Source organism: Myripristis murdjan, chromosome 13, assembly GCF_902150065.1.
Source record: "Myripristis murdjan chromosome 13, fMyrMur1.1, whole genome shotgun sequence".
NCBI lineage: Eukaryota > Metazoa > Chordata > Actinopteri > Holocentriformes > Holocentridae > Myripristis > Myripristis murdjan.
The window spans coordinates 36928104-36946793 of NC_043992.1; the positions used below are offsets into that span (position 1 = coordinate 36928104).

The 18690-nt window shown below is 41.6% G+C and overlaps 1 protein-coding gene across 1 annotated transcript in view; it reads left to right on the top strand.

The window, feature by feature from the left end:
* The first annotated feature begins 945 nt into the window (after positions 1–945).
* Positions 946–18690, top strand: part of tenm4 (teneurin transmembrane protein 4) — a 168525-nt gene continuing 150780 nt past the window's right edge. Inside the window, exon 1 of the mRNA XM_030066430.1 lies at positions 946–989. The gene's annotated coding sequence lies outside the window, so the exon portion shown is untranslated. The remainder of the gene's footprint in view (positions 990–18690) is intronic.

Here is an 18690-nt window from a genome sequence, read left to right on the forward strand (position 1 = left end):
TCATCAAGGCCCCACAAACAAGTCAGTCAAGTTTTTTTTTTTTTTTTTTTTTTAAACGATTAAAGATCACTGTTTATCAAATGTTGCCATACTAAGGAATTAATATTTCATTCACTTGCTTTGCTTTGCTGATGGTGGGCTATTACATTTAAATTTATGAGGACATAAAAACCCTAACTTTTAAAATATAATAAATTTTATAGAAAGAGCAGCCTATTTAGGAATATTTATAAGCATCTCCTTGTGATACTATAGATTTAAAAATATATATACTGTCAAGGGGGCTTAAGTGTGCTGCCCCAGACACATTTCAAGTCCTTCTAGGAATATTATAGGGATATTAACCAAAAACGGGGAGGGAAGGCAGGCAAAGGAGTAGAAATGCACAACTGGCAGATATTAAGAGGGACTATAGCGTAGTACCGAAGGGGGCGACCACGCACACTCATCCCTGCTACAAACTATAATTGTAAATCGTGAGGGACCACAGCTTGTCATTCGCCCGCATATCGGCCGGCGTGTCACCTTATCTCCACCGTGTTGCGTATCTCCTCCGTGTCCGGGGACTGTTTGGCACATTTCCCCTCAGGATTTCGTTGTGTTCAGTTTGTCTCGCATGTTAATGGGCATCTCTCATCCCAGCCGGGCTGCTGTGAGAATGCTGTAAGCAGCAGCACCTTGGAAGAGGAAGAAGAGGAGGAGGAGGCGGAGGAGGAGGAGGTTTTTTTTTTTTTTTTTTTTTTTTTTTTTTTTGCTCCTGCCGTACCGTGTCGTACACAGCGGAGATATACTTGCCTACTCCGGGTACTATTAAAACGAAAGGGAGGGAAAAAGAAAGAAGAGAGAGAGAGAGCGAGAGAGAGCGAGAGAGAGAGAGAGAGAGAGAGAAGAATAAGACGTTTTTTTTCCTCTCCAACTGGGATCCCCAGTCTATATTGGCGAATAGTCAACGGGACAGGCCTGCTAACGTTGGATGTGTCTTCAGAATGGTAAGGTTCATATTAGTGAGATGTTTGCATGTGTTGCAAAAACACCCCCCCCCCCCCCCCCCCCCCCCCCCCCCCTCCCAAAAAAAAAAAAAAAAAAAAAAAAAACAGCTGCACACAAGCATCATGCAGCAGCGGAACGTACGGAGAACTACGGAGCCGCGGTCAGTGGTGTCTTCACTGTATAGACGGCCGCCTCTGGATGTGTAACATTTGTTTTTCCTCCTCTTATTAATTCAGCCCCTCGCCCGCTCGGCCGTGTTCGGGGGGGGGGAGGCTGTGAATGCCTCTTGCACGGTGCAGCACGCCAGGCTCTAGCCTACCTGCTCCTCGCGTTTTCAGCAGCCTCCAGGCTTTGCTCCGGCTTTGCGGACGGTCTTTACATTGCGATGTGCTCATTTGATAGAGCTGGCAGCGAATAGTGAAGGATCAAAAGTCGACACTTTGCCTTTTCCTAGCGGGGCTGAGGAACGGGAATGGCTACGCCGTGTCCTAAATGATGCGACAGGTTCACAAATAATGGATGAAGACGGATAAGGACTTCTTTGCTGAATTTGTAAGGTACGGCTGTAGTGTCCTATACTGCCAATGTGTGCATTGTAACCTTGTCTCCCGTCACGATGCCTCTTATCTTGGGCGAATAGGGTGCGAATAACGCTGCCGGTAACACCGGTGTTAGGATTTTGGGCATAAGAAAGCATGGGAATATGATGCGGGCTGGGATTTGGACTAAATCCGCTGCCTCCGTTGCTAAAAGCGGCGTTGTATTTTGCAGGTGAGTCCTTATTCAACTTTATAGTAGCCCCAGATTGTAGTGTGGTGGCAGCATCAAGCCAATAGACTGTGTCTGTGTCTGATAGTCATGCTGGAAATAGAGCAGGACCGGGTAACACTATAAGTGAAAATTGCATAGCCTAGCTGATAGTTTTGCCATTCTAAAATAATAATTAAACAATAAAAAATCATGAACAGGTCTACCACTAAGAAATACAGTTTCAAAAACAACAAAAACACAAGCTATAGTCCTCTTATTTAAGACCCTGTAAGTCAGTTATGTAATTTACCATGGTTTGATTAACCTTGTTGGCATTATACCCCCTTCAGTTTAAGAAGCATACCCATTAAAAGCTATTAAAACCTATTAAACCCTCTAAAAGTGTGCCTCATCTTATTTGGCTACATTGGAACCAATTTAATTGAGTATAAAAATGTTGGAAAGGAGAAAAAAATCACTTAATTCAAATGTCCTGCAGTTCACAAAACATTTAACACTGAGTGAGTAAGTGCAAGAGTGAGGCCCTTGGGAGGCATTGATGGGGCTCTATAGGCTCAGTGTAGACTGGTTCTGCACTCTGATTGGGCAACTTGTTTACAGAACACAAACACATTCAAACACACCTCTTAGTGTAGGGATGCACCATTGATACTGGCACAGGTTTTTGGGATGATGCAGCAGCACACTTAAAGATAGCATCGGTGTTGGAGGGTAAAATCCCATCATAAGGGCTGTGTTAAATGTCAGAAATCGAAGTAAAGTGAATTGATGCCACACATAAGGGAACGTTAGACCTCACTAATGGCAAAAAGAAAATAATTTAATCTCGGCCATTTTTGGTCTAATGACTCCAGAAGTCTATTCGGCTCGGAAGTTAATAGTGAGTTAAAAGTAATGGATCTGACTGTGGCTTATCTGAAGATTAGTTATGTGGTGTTGAAAAAGTGGAATCGCCTGTGGAATCCTGACCTAAGTGAATGTTTTAATGATCAGTCTTGGAGGAATGAGGGATCTTGGTGGAGGCTGATGACGCAGATTTGGAGCATTGTCGGGCATTATGGCAAAAACTTTTTTCCCAGGGCAGCTGCAGACATCTCCTCTGGAGCCAGCCATTAAGACTCTAAGAACACGGCGCAGGGATTCATTGAACACAGCAAAGCTCACAAGTGCCACCATTGGCTGTAGTGGGATGCATGACCTCAGATATTAGAGGTTAAATCCAACGGAATACAAGGGGGCCCTCCATCCACTATTGCAAGTGTTTGGCGGAGGCATCAAATGAGAAGTCTGAAGTTGTTAGGTCCCTGTGAGGTTAACCTTTGTAGAACAAGGCTGCATTCTCTCAGTTGTCTTTGTCGTGCTGATGAGCTCTGAGAAGCAGCCTCGCCGCTAGTTCTCTGCATGATAAGGAGGGAAACAGCCCTCCCTTTGTGGTCACAAATGAAAAATCTGTTGCGTGTATCTCGCCTTTTGTTGCTGTTATATTGTGAACTGAAAGCACGACTATTCTCGAAAGAACAGATTGCAAAAAAAAAAAAAAAAAAAGAAAGGAAAAAAGAGTGAGGATGATGACACATAAATAACCCTCGAGAATGTTGTAAGTTGGACCTTGTTACATTCCATAAATGATTGGTGTAGTTGAACTAACGTTGGCGGTGTATGGGGGCAGAGCAGTGACAGAGAGAGAAAACAATGAAATGCCTCCGTCCCAATGGAGTTATCCGGGGGGATATTGTGTATTTCAAGTCATAATTGTTGTGAGAACTCTACGGTTATCCAGGGAGGGGAAGGTTGCATTAGAGGGAGGTGGATCCTGTGGATGGCGAAGACCACCTTCTCCTTGATCCTGTGTGGCTCACTGGGGGATGGAGCATGACACCAAGCAATGATGTGATTTTCATTGGAAAAACATTAAGATAAGCAGCAAGGCGGCGTGTTCGGCTCCTTTGAAAATACAGAAAGTATGTAATGTGATAAGAAAAGAAAAAGAGTGTCTGACAAATTTACCCCTATCGACTGCATTCTGGGCTCAGGCATTAGTGACAGTTGTTTTTTTTTTCCCCTTCTTCATTTGTTGGCATAATTATCCCTACCTACTTTTTCAACTTGGGGGGTTTAATTACAGCATTCAGTGCAAAAAAGGAGGAGTGGATTTTCTATCGGGGAGCATTATGTTTAGTTGAAGCTGCAGCCTGTCATCTTGTGATTTATCACACATAGAACTAATGGTGAGCTGTCACAATTATACCACTTTATTGGACATGAAAGCTGGGAGCTGCATTCCCTCTCTCTCTCTCTCTCTGTCTCTCGCTCGCTCTCTCTCTCTCACACACACACACACTCAATCTATTTTTCAAATGTTGACTGGACAGCTAGACTTTGTGTGATAAGTTGAGGACATTGCAGAAATCCAAAGTATGTTGTATCATCTAGTGACTGAATAGCATTATTTTGTGCAAAGTCATCCCATTCCCTCATTCTCTCCTTATTTTTGTCACAATCAAATATGAAAACCAAAGCCACTCGCATTAGATACATAGACACCGTGTCAAATCTTTATTATCTTTATTAATTATTTATCTTTATAATATTTTTTATTTTGCATTTGATGTAAATTCTCGATTGTGACCGGGCAGTCGGAGGGTTTGCAGTTAATGTTTCCATTTTGCAGCCGTTTCCAATATGACCTTGGTTTAAAAATGGAATTCGATTCAGATTGTTTGTGTGATGCAATATGCGTGTGCTTTGTGCTTTCGAAAAGCCCCGTGGTTGTGTTATGACAGGATGAATCAAAAAAATCTGAAGTGACAGGCACAAAAAAGAAAGAAAGGGGGGGGGGAGAAAAAAAAAAAAAGAAAAGTCGGAAACGCAGAGAAAGTCTTTAAATAACTGAAGAGACTGCAAATTACAAAGCAGAGCAGTCCCCACTTGATTTCACCTTGGTGTAGTTTGCTCCAAAATAAATCTCACCCAAGAACTTTCTGTGCCGCAATGTGGTGTCGTCTGGTAAACATTAGACTTTAAAGCATTGATATCATTAACTGTGCCGTGTTGGCCTCTATGCATAAGGACAACATCAGCTTTGACTTGCACATCATGGACTGGACTACCTTCAGTAACAAAGTGAATAAGTCTAACTCCTCCGACTAAGACGAGGAGTTTCACAGTAGGTCATGGCTAATTATCATGCTCTTACAGATGGTAAACTTAAGTTAAATAAAACTTTAGGCTCAGAAGTAATAACAAGCGTAAGCAAACCGGTGGTAGAACAAAGAGTTCTGTAACATTTGATCTCAGACCGAGCTCTTGCTGAAATCCTACACAAGCCGAAGAATTGTGCATCTGTTATGATGAAGGACGGGCTGCCTCCGTGATGCTGTTTAGTATTATTATATGCTTGTGGGTGGCTGGATTAGATGTGACTGAACAGTCTCTGTCATTCTGAGGCATCGCACATTTTCACTCTCTCGGCTATAACGCTATCAGATCCATTTTTTACAAAGAACTGGAATCTTACACCTGTTAGCACGCCCCAAAAGTCAGTATCACTAAAAATGGACTATTCTTGAGGAGTGAGTTTGAGGGGGGGGGGGGGGGGGGGGGGGGGGGGGGGTGCAAGGGGATGAAATTTTACCCCTGAGCCCCCAGTCACAGTGTAGTGTTTCTTCTCCTGGGCAGACGGCAACAGACTCCCCCTTTGTCCTACATTTTCTACTACGCATGTAGCAATTTCTACGATGACTCACTTTGCTGTGGAGGCTAAATGACAGTCTCAAGGTGTGGCACTCATTATGCATCCCAGTCGCTTTACCTTGATTTATTGTTGTCTTCTCAGCACCGTAGCACAGCTTTACTCTGTTTATTTCCTTCTTAAATAAAATCGACTATTTCCCGTGTGATTGAAATATATTTTGAAATATTTCACACATGAAAAACCAAACAAACAACAACAACAACAACAAAAAAAAACACCATTACTGGATATAGGTTAGCCTATCTGGGGGAATCGCTGCACTGAAGGCATATCCATTATAGGCTGGAACTCCCACTTTGCATTTATCATTTGCATTGCAGTGCATTCATTTATCCTGCAACTATTCTGAATTAATACTGCAGACAAGTATTTCTTGAATATTTTACAGCAGAATTAAATTTGTATATTTGAAGCAGAATTCTAATGTTTCTCAACCTGCTACTTGCCAGGGCCTTCCTTGTATCCTCTGCTGGCTGGAAGAAGAGCAACTCTTGATTTTTCTAAATATTTGATTTTATCCTCTAGGGGATGAAATACATTGGCTATATCTCTGCCAGTTTGCTCATGACTGGTCAGCTGCCTACTGAGATATGTAAGATAAGGGGTGAACCATTAAGTCCACCAACTCATGTCCACCACCGACTCTGTGTGTGCTCATTATTTTCAAAGAAAGGTAGAGTACAGGCCGAACAATGCGCTAACAGTCGAGAAACGAACTAATAAAAGTGAATAAGTCCCATCACGCTCGTAATTTTGACAACTGCAAAGAAAAAAAAAACACGGTGTAAAGCAAATTTGTGGCTTCTAGCTAGGAAAAAATGTGGGTGGAAAAGTAAAGGATAAAAAGCCTTCAAATTTGAAGTAACTCAGTCACAATGACACTGTCAGCTACACCGGCGATTCATATTCAGCTGAATGGCAGCTTGCAGTTATGCGTCAGCATTAAAAGAGGTCTGAACATGGCCATTTTTATATTGCCTTTTTCAAAGGCAGACATGAGGCAATTAACAGAGTTCCAAAGAAGCTGCCATCTGGAAACCGCTTGTATTTAAGGCCAGTGTACAAATGCACAATGTGTCGCCGGGTGTAAGGAGCACAAAACCTGGATCCTGGAGCCGTGGGGAGAGTAGTGCAGTGTGATGAGTTGTGCTTAATCCTTTTTCTTACATCAGGATAGGTTTGCACTTGCAGAAAGCCTACTGATGATGCCTTTGACCCCCAGTGTCTTTTGCCCACTGTTAAATATGGCGCTGGATCGGTAATGGCAGCAGCGGCCATCTCATGGGGGTCGTTGGGCCTGATGATTGCTATGCATGGTCGTATAGCAGCCGAGGAATACGAGGCCATTTTACAAGACTCCGTGCACCCGGCAGTGCAAACACTGTTTCTTTTTGATGTAGCCATATTCCAAGATGATAACGCCCCTCCCACCCATGTGTAGTGCCAAACAAAATGAAGAGTGATTTCATGAACACCAGGATGGAGTCACATACTTTTCATGGCCTTCCCAGTCACCACATCCAAACACCACTGATGCTTTTATAGGACATTCCAGAATATCCCGCTTGAAGATTTGTCCAGGGTCTCCTGTACTAAATTAGTTCTTGATATTCATATTGTTATCATAGGCATTATATATGACTTTGTCCAATCTGTGTCCTAAGCAAGGGAGCGGCTTTTGAAATGAATGGAGAAATTCTCAAAGCCCCGGGGAATGCTAGTCAGCTTAAACATGAATGAGAAACAAAAGGGGAAACTCTCCATACTCTCCTCATCATACAGCTTAGTTTTGCTGGCTTTACAACTCTATACGTCGGATTCCCCATCAGGCTCACACACACACACACACACACACAAAAAGAGTCCTGCTGATGGAGAGAAATTGAGGCTGTTCCATTTTCAAACTGTTCCCAACTAAAGCTCACAGACCGATTCTACCCAACTGTCGGGTCAATGTGTTTTACACCACTAGAGTTAAATGCACTGCAGCAAATTGGCCCACTCACATTGTTGTGCGTATATTATGGCCTGCTGCAACCGAGGACAGCAGACAGAAGAGCCAGTAATTTGATGACTAAACTGTAACTCATGTTGAACTTGAACAAAGGGACGCAAGAATAAAAAAGATGTCCTTATGGTTGTTTGAAGGTTGCGTTATAACGGCTATTTGGCTGACAGGCGTCACATGTCTTGCAGCTATCAGACTAACAAAGTGCCCTCTTACATTTTTACATCTTCGAATCCTCCCATTAGAACAGCCTCCCTCGTGGCATTTCATCATGGTGAGGATAATCTTATGCAAGATAGTGAAATGGCAGTTAATTTGCAGGTAATTAGACCCTGGTGATTTACAGTTGGAAGGGCAACATATACAGTACAGTAGGGCTGCAGTCAGTGCGACAGAGCCATCTTTTGAATCCTAGACAAGCCACAGCACTAAGAGGGTCTTTGCATCTCTACAATTCTTTCAGCAACGAATGCAGAGCAGTGGAGGCCCAGTGCGTCCATTTAAAGTTAATTCTTTTTGAAGGGGGGGTGGGGTGGGGGGGGGTTCATAAATATTGACATCAACAGATTTGATGATGAGCTGTGCATGTGGTGTTTTTCATCATCACAGTACACTGAGCGTCGGTTTTAATAAATTATTTTTTTTCTTTTTTTTTGCAACAAGCCTGTCCACGCTGCCAGCCAAGCACATGACCAGGAGGCCCAGAGATATTCAGTGATGCATAAGGCTTTTACAAGAGATGAGTGTGCCACTTTGCCTCTTGACATCAAAAAGCCCTTACCTCACGTGATGTTATTAACCGGGATTCTTTTGCCTCGTTGAGGGAGTGGCTGTTGCTGTCGGGAGTTTGTAGCTGGAAAGGATTTTAGATAAGCGCAGTGCATCGTGTGCACTGGTTAGTTCAGCGATGTGTAATTGATATAGATCGATTCAGGTGAGGGTTTTTCTCCCTGTTGATTTAACTCTGATTAACAAAAGAAACTCACTAAATATTTGAATAACCAGCATTGTTTATTCTTTATTTATGTGAAGCTCTGCTGAAATATGCTGTAAACTAACCAATCATATTTAGTCTCTTGCAAATTGGGGATCATTTAATACCTGTCACTGTGGTTTCAATTGGTGGATAAACAACATGCATCTTTTACACATTCATAATACATTAATGACCGTGGATATATTTGGTTCTTTGCATTGCAAATGAAACTGTTGTATACTAGATTGCCTTTGAGATGCTGCTTTCAGTGAGCAAAAGTAGCATCTGATGAAAGTGCTGCTGTATTGTTTATTTCGGGAATGACTAGAGGCTTTGCCCGCCGAAATTTCACCTCAACCGTATCACAGACCATTTCAGACGTTTAGCTTCACAGTGCTTGAATTCAAATCAGAATTCCTGGTGGATCTCATGCAACTTTGTCGCTGTGAGTTTGAGCTCTGTTGGCTTGGTCAGAAATTACTATTTCAAGGATGCAAAATAGGGCAAGGGAAAAGGCCCGGCATATTCAGAGGCTTCTCATACTGCTCAGTGATCAAGTCCCCTCTCAAGACATTAAAACATTTTCAGATCTGAGTCTCTCTTTCTGTGTGGTTCACACCAGCTTCCTGTTAGCACTTGTAACAATGCTCGTTCAGTCAAGTATGAAAACGGTGCGCTCCAAATTGCATGCAAATCAGTGTGCTACCGCAGCTGTAATGAAAATTGGAGTAAGAACCAGCACTGTTTAAAAAGGACATGTATGTATATAGCTATGTTTAAAAGCCAGCAGCATTGCAACACTCATTTGGTAAGAAATTTGGAGAACATGCTACATTAAGCAACACATGATGGCACGGCACGGTGTGTGTGGAATCATGAGGGCAGCTCTGGAAACGTTTACATGGGCAGAGGAGTGATGAAGCCCCTTTGCCGTCTGTATTGTGTGTGTCTTACTGATCCAGGCAATCAGATAAGGTCTTAGGAAGGAAACATTCCTCCTTTGATCATGTACATATGCACACAGTTTCATGTCAAGGGTCAGCTTTATAGCCATTTATGTTTGACATCCAGACTGGAGACATGAGAGGACTCATTCTGTATTCTGGTGGTCCCGGGCCAACATTTTGCCTGAAAATTGGGGCATCGGAGTGCTGCCAAAAGGAACTTTTTCTTCATCCGACCAGACACCAGGGTGACATCCAAAACATGACATCATGATTATACCACATCTTTGTAATTCAGTAACAAGAGCCTTTTCATTCACAGGCCTAGTTTTCTTTTCTTTTAGCTCTTTTGAGACCTCAGCTCCCACAACTGGGTGAGTTATTAAATCAAAAAGGAAGAAAAGTCTTTTCTTTGTGACTGCAGCAAACTGGCATATTTTCAAAACCCACTGCACACCTGCATAGAGAGGTTTTCAGGGGCAGGCCAGCGCTGAAAAGGAGTTGTCAATATATTTTGCAAGTGTTAGGCTGCAAAGTGGAGTGATAGCTCTCAAGGGGGCTGGCCTTAAGCTGTTTTTCTATAAATATTAATAAAGCCCACTAGCCTGCCTGGAAGGAGGCTAACGGTTTGCTCATGTCATAGACTGGGCTTCAATGTGACAAGCTGTGAAAGGAGTGATAAGATGACAAAGAAGTGATAAGATGACATTTATTGACGGGCCTCACTTTTCAAAATTGAAATGGCATCAACAAAAACACAGGCCGCTCCCTTAGAAAATTAGAATTTTGCAAACAATGCTGTTTTGCACATTCACGTCCACATTAACTTCGATTATTGAAGTTTAATACAAGATGGCAGTAGCTGCTGAAACGCTGATCGAGTGATCAACTTTGGAGGAAGTTTGACTTTGGTCAGGTCTGAAGAAATGTCAGATTATGCCCATACAATTAAATAAATGGACAAAAAGATGCAGGGTTGATTTGACAGAATGTATTCAGGTAGCTTTTTACCCCTATTTAGGTCTTGTGGCAGGATTAAGGAGACTATTTTCTTAATAGAATTTCTTACTCAGTAATATAATCTGATTGCTTTTTTGATGTGTTTGTCTCTAAAGTCCTTCAGAGCATGTAGACAAATGCACAGAATAGTGTCATCATCATCACTCACAACCACTATCAGTTATTATGTGAGTAGTCATGTCAGTGAATATAATCTCACTCTCCAATCTCCTTTTTTCTTTTTGACATGTTTGTGATAATCCAACAAGTAACCTCGTGTACGACCTATTTTCTCAAAAATCTTTGTAATCTGGTTACTGTGTTTTTGACATTTTTTGTAATCAGATTACTTTAATCTCACAGTGGCCTGTTAATCCACATCCCTGCGTAGCCGTAAGAGCAATGGGACCAACAATGCAGGCAGGCATAGGCTGTTTTGGCTGCTGCTGACGTTGCTCTGCCAAGATGCACTTGTTGCATGCAAAAAAAAAAAAAACGAAGCAGCGAGACCGTTCCTTGGCATACTCTGGTAATAGATGCGGAGTGTCTGCTCTGTTTGTATTTCCTTCAAGATCAACAATACATGCAGGTATTGTGTCTCCGAGCGCTGAAAACAACAAATTCGAGAACATCCATGGAAATCCTATTGCCATTCATGAACAATTGCAGCAATTGCGAGCGATACGGGGCAATGTTGTGAATGTGAGGGAGCTTTGTCATGAATTCATTTGGGAAGCAGGGTGGTGTTTTGGGTAAGTGGATTGTCCTTCACCTGGATTACATAGGTTTGGCCCCCTATGTTTCTGAGTCACCCAGAAAATCACCACAGGTTCCAGACGTGTGGACTTGGGTCTGACCTCCCTGCAGAGCAGTGGTATTCGGTTAAAATTTTAGGAGGTCTGGTTGCTCAAAATTCTGCCCAAGCAAAGGTCCAAGCCATCATGTCCAACTTTTCTTATGATTTGTAGGCCTGTACAGATGGTCTATTTATGAATCAGAAATCGGAATCAGAGTCATGAATACTTTATTGATCCCTGAGGGGAAATTGGGTATAGTTGTGTAAAAAATTACAATTCAAATATAAGTATCTTTCCCAGCCATTAGACGTTTGCACATTAGACACACTGTAATAGTAATAAAAAAAAAAAAAAAAAAAAAAAAATTGAGCTGGGCAGCTCACAAATAAAAGTATCCAGATTAGTTTCCCTTAAAAATAGAAAATAAAATAGTGCTCACTATTTATCAATAATCTCCCAGTAACACAAAGTGCCTGTTCCAAAACCGAGGTAACATTAGACATAACAACATAACAAAAACAGCAGCTTTACTGAATAAAAAACAAAGTGATTATCTTGAGCAAATACAAATTGATTGTTAATATAATAGTCTTTGTTTTTTTTTTTCCCCTTTTATTCCTGCATATGCTTCTCTCTCTGATACAAGCGCCTGCAGCTGTACAATTGCTTTGATTGGCCAAGATGGTTGAGTGATTTCTCTATGAGGATTAAATAATTACAATAGTATTATCAAAAGTAGGTAAGAGTCATAGACCTAAATGGGCAATTACCAAGAAGTGTAGAAAATGTTATTTACTGCTTTAAAGCTGCTGTGCAACTTTTCAACAGGACAGACAGACAGGCAGACAGACAGGAAGTGCATTGTTAGTCCCACCCTCCTCCCACTCTGACACTTGTCACTCATCTTGGTGAGCTGTCTGCTTTGAAGCCACATTTAGAATGACGCTGAGGTAACTGGCATCTGTAAAGCCCTCACAAGTGTTGCAGAGGCACGCAGTGAATGCAGCCAGTCTGCAACATAAAAAAGCAATACTGATGTTCAGCTTGTTTTTGAATGTGGCAATCTCTGCATTGTCTCTTGACTCTGTGAGAGAGGAGCCACAATCTCCATCCTGACCAGTGAATCCTGCAGAGACTACAGAGGGAGGAACAGTGTTTTACATGTTGCTCTAATCGGTCAACAGTGAGGCTTTTTCTTTATGAATTGAAGGGCTGCTGCAGTCTCATGAAGCATTGAGGGAATGACACACAGGGAACCAAATGCAGGCTGAACATGTGTAAGTTAATGTGGGGGAAAAGCTGTAGAAATTGCAGCTTGAGGAGAAGTTGTGTCAGTCTAGAGGTTATATGAGCCCTTATGCTGAAAGTGCTGGTGTTACTCAGCTTTTATGTATCTCAGGCATTTCTCTAATACTTCAGACCCACTTAGATTGTTGTGCAGCACATAGTATTAGATATGACTTGTTGCATTAACCACCACTTCTCATGGGATCCTATTCAGCTGGCAATTTTACCAACATAAATTATCACTGATCTGAGGCTCTGGTCCACCACAGAGAATTAAATTCTGTCTGTTTTTTTTTGCGGGGAAACGGCTCCCTTGATCTTGTTTGGCAATCATTTTAATAAGTGATAACAGAGTTCCTGGACAAATAGCATGATTTGAGTTGTAAATGATGACTGTAAACTTTTATTGGGCAAACATATCACATATCTGCTTTGCTCACTGCTCAGCAACCAGCACTGACGGGTGTGTTTAGTGCATAACCCAAGTTGTAACTTATCTTTCTAAAAATCAGATTAAAAAGGACAAGTTTGCAAGTTTGGAGGCGAGGCCATGCTTACAGATTATCTGGCATCATCCTCAGATGCGAGACCATCGTTTTGCTGGGCGCCTCAGCACTGAGGCTCACATCGGTGCGCTGCAGGCTCCCGCTGGGCTACAACAGCGGGCAATGGTGCAATTGTAAATGAGTTTGAAAAACCTAAGATAACGTTGCCTTTATGAAACGGGAAGACTGGTGTATGTGCTTACCAGTCTCAGCATGTTCTCCTGAAAAAGGTATCGCAACGTGAGCATTTTGTCAATGGTTCTGGCTTAGGCAGTAGTACTGTTTTGGTGTTTTCACTCTGCTGGCTGGGCAGCTACAGTGCACCGGGCTGATAGCATTCTGGTGTCATGAAGGATCTCCGGCGTACCGGCGTGACTGTGAAAAAAAAAAAGGGGGGGTTCGCCCAGATTTATCTAACAGACATTTCTCTGGATCCAATAGAAGCACAGCTTTCATTCTAAACTACTCGAACAATAGGCCTACTAGCCAATCAGAAGTAGGGCGGGGGCGGGACTTGGCTGTTGACAATCAGGCGCTCCACGTGAGCCTCGATAGCCTTCAGTGACGCACTGCAACCCACAGGATGGACCGCAGGTTCATGAAGCCCAGGGAAGACCGCAAAGATGTCGATAAGGGCGTTAAGAATAAATGGCGCTGGGCTTGGATACAGGAGAATGGGAGCAATGTGGCAATAGATAGTTACAAGATAGTTAATAGGGATATTTTCAAATAATGTATTTATGTTATATGATGAAATTTGCCGCATACATATCACCACCCAGGCTCAGGATTTTTTTCCACCATCAGCCCTGAATGCAGAAGTTTCACAATTTGAAAGGTAGGGGTCGGTTTGTGAAATAAAGTAGTTCTAATCCCAACAGAGCGGTTGATTCAATGATCGGTTTACGAACCCTTTTTCAGAAGAACATTCTCAGAGAATACACCAAGCTTCCTGTTTCGTAAAAGCAACGTTATCGTAGTTTTTCCAAAGCCGTTTACGATTGCCCTATTGACTGCTGTTGTATACCTGAATGGGATCCTGCAGCACATCGATATCACAATCAATACTGAAGCAACCGGTGAAATGATGGTGTCCACATCTGACGATGACGCCAGATAATCTGTAAATAGGATCTAGGTTCCAAAATACTGAACTCGGCCTTTAATTTCTCTACATTATTTCCGCAAAATCAATGGGAAATGGCGATAATGAAGTACCTTGTCCTCAATGATGACAACAAAAGCAATTTGCATCAGGAAATAGCTTATGGTGTATAACAGAAGTGAATCAATAAGTAATTTAATTACTTGTTTGATTTGATTTTGAAAAAGTTCAGCGGTCTGCTTAAGAACACAGTAGCAATATGAAGGTTTGACTATAAAGAATGTTTAATCTGGATTCAGCCAATTAATATCGCTACATATTAAAACAATTATATGGTTAAAAGATGAGGGATTGAATATCTGTGCTGTACAGCAAAGAGGGGAAAAAAGCACATGCATGTCAGCAGATGTCAGAAAAATAAAATTGCATTGGTTTGATGATATTGTTGATCATGATTATAGTACAGAGACAGTAAGACTGATAGATTTGTTCTGCCGTAGGATTTTCAGACATCACCCGTTATTTTTCCTCCCAAAATTGTATCATTCATAATGGCTCCACTTCAGATTCTCAGCGCTACCTGAAAATGGACATCAAAACAGCTACGAGGCACATTACATCAATTCTGCCTAGTGCCTGCGCCAGATACTGATATGTTTAATAACATATTTCATTTACCAACGGAGCAGTGTATAAAGTTATTAAGCAGAAACATCAACATAAATATGACCTTAGCGTTTGCTATTTGTAATTGAAAAATATGCTTTGAAGTCATGTAGGAAGATATTCAACTTTTGTGGAGCCATCATTTGACTATATAAATAAAAACTTTTTTTTTTTTTTTTTTTTTTTAAACCAAAAAAAGTCAGTCTCATCCTCTTTTGTGGACTCTTACTGGTTTTAATCAATCAGTTAGTTACAGTGGTGAGCCTCTGATGTCAATCAACTACTCCATAATGAAATTCAGATTTCACACACCCAGATTTTTAGGATCTTGATAGTGTATCTCTGCACAACTGTCAGCTGTTCATTTCTTTAGCCAACACTCTTTGCTGAACCACCGTCACGATCACTTACTCCACCGATGCTGCCGTTATAAATTGCACTTTGGCAGTGATGTAGACCAGCGGATCCAAAGATCCAACAGCTGCATTTAAAGACACAGCTTCGGTACGGTAGCCATTATTCAGAAGCCTTGTTTTCCCAGTTTAATGGCATTTCACACCAGTGGGGAGATAATTCCTGTGTGGTAAGGTGTAAAATTGAGCAGCTTTGATGTTAAGCGGTTTATTTAAGATTCAAGATGAGGGTGTTAATTAGTTGACAAAATCTTTTTTTTTTTTTTTTTTTTTTGGATTTAAAAAAGACCAGGGTTGCTACTTTTGAGTTCAAAGGAGATGCCATAGAGTTAATACATGTACGATGGGTATGTGTACATTTTTTATTAGTACTGCAATCACAAAGCATGTTTGAAGGCACCCTCTGGTTTCATTTGCAAGTGTTGGTTCGATGTAGAAGAAAACTGCTTATGCTTTCATTTGGAACTGGGTTGCTGGCCATGAGCCATTTTTCATAAAGGCATCCACTGTCAAAAAATGTAGCATACTCTTCTAAAATATTAAGCAATCTTCCTGCCACTTCATCGCTAACCTGACCACCACACCAATTATTTGCCTTCCCTCTGTGGATGGTGAGATAGCTCGGTGAATCGTGACAGCTAAACACACAGCAGGTCGAGCTGTGATGTTTAAGAGCTCAGGGAATATTTGTTCACAAGTCGTCAAGGCAAACAATTCCAAATATGCCATACAGGGGCCCATACAGGAGATAGAAAGGCATAGTCATTGCCTTAATGTTTCATGGGACTGCAGCGGCCATTGAACTCATAAGGAAGAAGGCTTATTGTTGACCAATTAGAGCAACATGTAATACACTGTTCCTCCCTCTGTAGTCTCTGCAGGATTCACGGGTCAGGATGGAGATTGTGGCTCCTCTCTCACAGAGTTAAGAGACAATGCAGTTGCAAGATATTTATTAAAGATATTTTTTATTTAATTTCTGCTTTGTGTAGGCTATAGGCTACGTGGGAGACAAATGCCCTATTCTTAAAGAATGCCAAGCCAGAGCATATCAACAGCTTAACAAAAGAGCTTTTACAGGGCAACAAGGCAAATCTTTTTTTTTTTTCTTTTTCTTTTGTCATGATTTGTCCTTTTGGGCATCACAGTGTCTTGTACCGTTCTGCTTTCCGTTTGTGCGTGAATGTTTGTTTAGGACCCACTTGAAAACGAGATGATACCTCTCAAGCAGTTTATCCTGATAATATAAATTTCTTCAGTAGATTTATTTTAAATTGTTTACGGAGCTAGCAGTTACTCTTACTCCCATGGTGGCTGATGCGTAATATATAATAGGCTTATGTGAATGACCTATCCTGATCAATTTCTCCATGTGGGGACCTGCCCGCGTCAACAGTCTCCTAGCAACCAAGGCTGCAGCTTTCATGGAGATGTAATGGAGAATTGACTGACTGTACACAAGCAATACTTAAACATACAACTGCCAGCATGAAAAAAAAAAAGAGAGATCCATGAAAAAGATTTTTGTGATATGGGTGTCAGATAGAACTGTGCAAAACTATATGAATAAATGCAGCTATCAATATATTATTTTTCACAGTAGCCTACTAGATCAATCCTGCAGCCCCTTGTATCGATACACATTATTCATGCAGTTCATTTGTATGTTTACATGTTATGACATTGACATTTTAGCACACTGTGCACAGTTTCTTTAAACATAATTAGCACAATGCAATTACTCGGCACCAGTGCATTGTGCTCATTATGTGTTAATAACTTGAATTAAATTGTTTTCAGTCATTTTGTCACCCCATTTATCATATAACATATCTACCCAGGTGTTAATCGACTGTTTGCACTGTAAACTCTATTTGTATATTCTCAGTCACTTCTGTAGAGTATTGCCATGCACTGTATTGCCATGCACATTTTACCATAACTTGTTTATTGTGATATTTAGTATATCATGAGGTCCAAAATCCAGCCCTAGTGTCAGTTCAGTAATGTGTCAAATAAAAAGCTGACAGTCTGATTTGTTTCCAAACAGGGTGGGGCCGGATCAAAGTTTTGATACTGTTAGACCTTCCTCAGATTTATCCAGGGTATATGATATTACCAACCATTTAAAAAAACGTTGAAAGGGCTTTGAAGGAGAATTTAAATGCTTTATTTATGTGTTCAATGCTATACACCCTCCTCAGCCATAAAGCAGTCCTCGTGCTGTACTTTGCTGGGCCTTCAGGGCATAAAGGTATTTAGGTTTATATTCCCCATGAAAAATATGATTCTGTTCTATCTGACGGTCTAAAACGGAGCAGCAAGGCCTTGCTTGGGCAGCAGCAGCAGCAGGGGATGGTGTCTGACTGGACGACACGTAAGCCCTCGTCGTAGCCTCAGCAGTGTGTGTGTATGTGTGTGTGTGTGTGGGGGGGGGGGGGGGGGGGGGTTGATTCAGAGATGTATATGTGAATAATTTCCATCTTGGCTGCAGGAACAAACCTGAAATACTGCCAAAGTGCAGCAGCTGCATTCTTTTTAAGCACCAACTCTTTTTTTTTTTTTTTTTTTTTTTTTCGTCTGTCTGAAGAGGAGTGGTGACGTCATGGTAATGAAATAATACCATTGTTAACTAGCCTGGGATATTACTGTATCGCCGCCCAGCCCTCCTGTGACAGAGTGGAGTGTGTCGCCTTGCGCCTCATTTGGTGCGAGAGCTACTCCAAAACACTACGAGCTGCAGCTTGTGAAGCGTTGTTGACCTTGACCTTTGACCTTGTTAGCTACCTAACCATTTAGGAGACTGAATTAGCTAAGCAACTGATGTGAAAGTAAAAATCCAACATCAGATACTCCCTCACCTACTTTCCCTCCGCTCTAGCCTCGCCCTCTTCAATTAGTCATTCCTTGTTTTTCCCAGAATGCCCTTCATCAACCCATAGAGAACGGGGGAGGGTGGGGGTGGGGGGGTGGAATGGAGATGTTATATGTGTAGTGATTGTGCTGCCATCAGAAGATCCAGTCTTAGTTGTAGTAGTTTTTTTTTTTTTTTTTTTCATATGGTAAAAAGGAAGAATCTGCTTTAAAAAGCTGTGTGTCTTGTGGCTGCATTGCACTGTGGTCTGTTAAGGCTACTGTACCATACTAGAGCTTGAAGATACTGTGGCATTTTGACATTTTAACACTGGCACTTTAATTAATGCACATCATTTCAGTGTGTGAGTGTGCTTGTTTGTATTTGGGTGTGTGATTGAGAGAGAGAGAGAGTTAGAGAGAGAGAGAGAGAGAGAAATTGTTTGTGTCTAATTTGTACCTCAGCTGTTTGACTAAGACATGACAGAGCTGGAGCAGAGGGCAATTCAAACAGGCCTAAGGGTCCTCACCAGCATTTTTTATTTGGAGAAGGGGAATAAAAACACTGTTACTTGACAATCA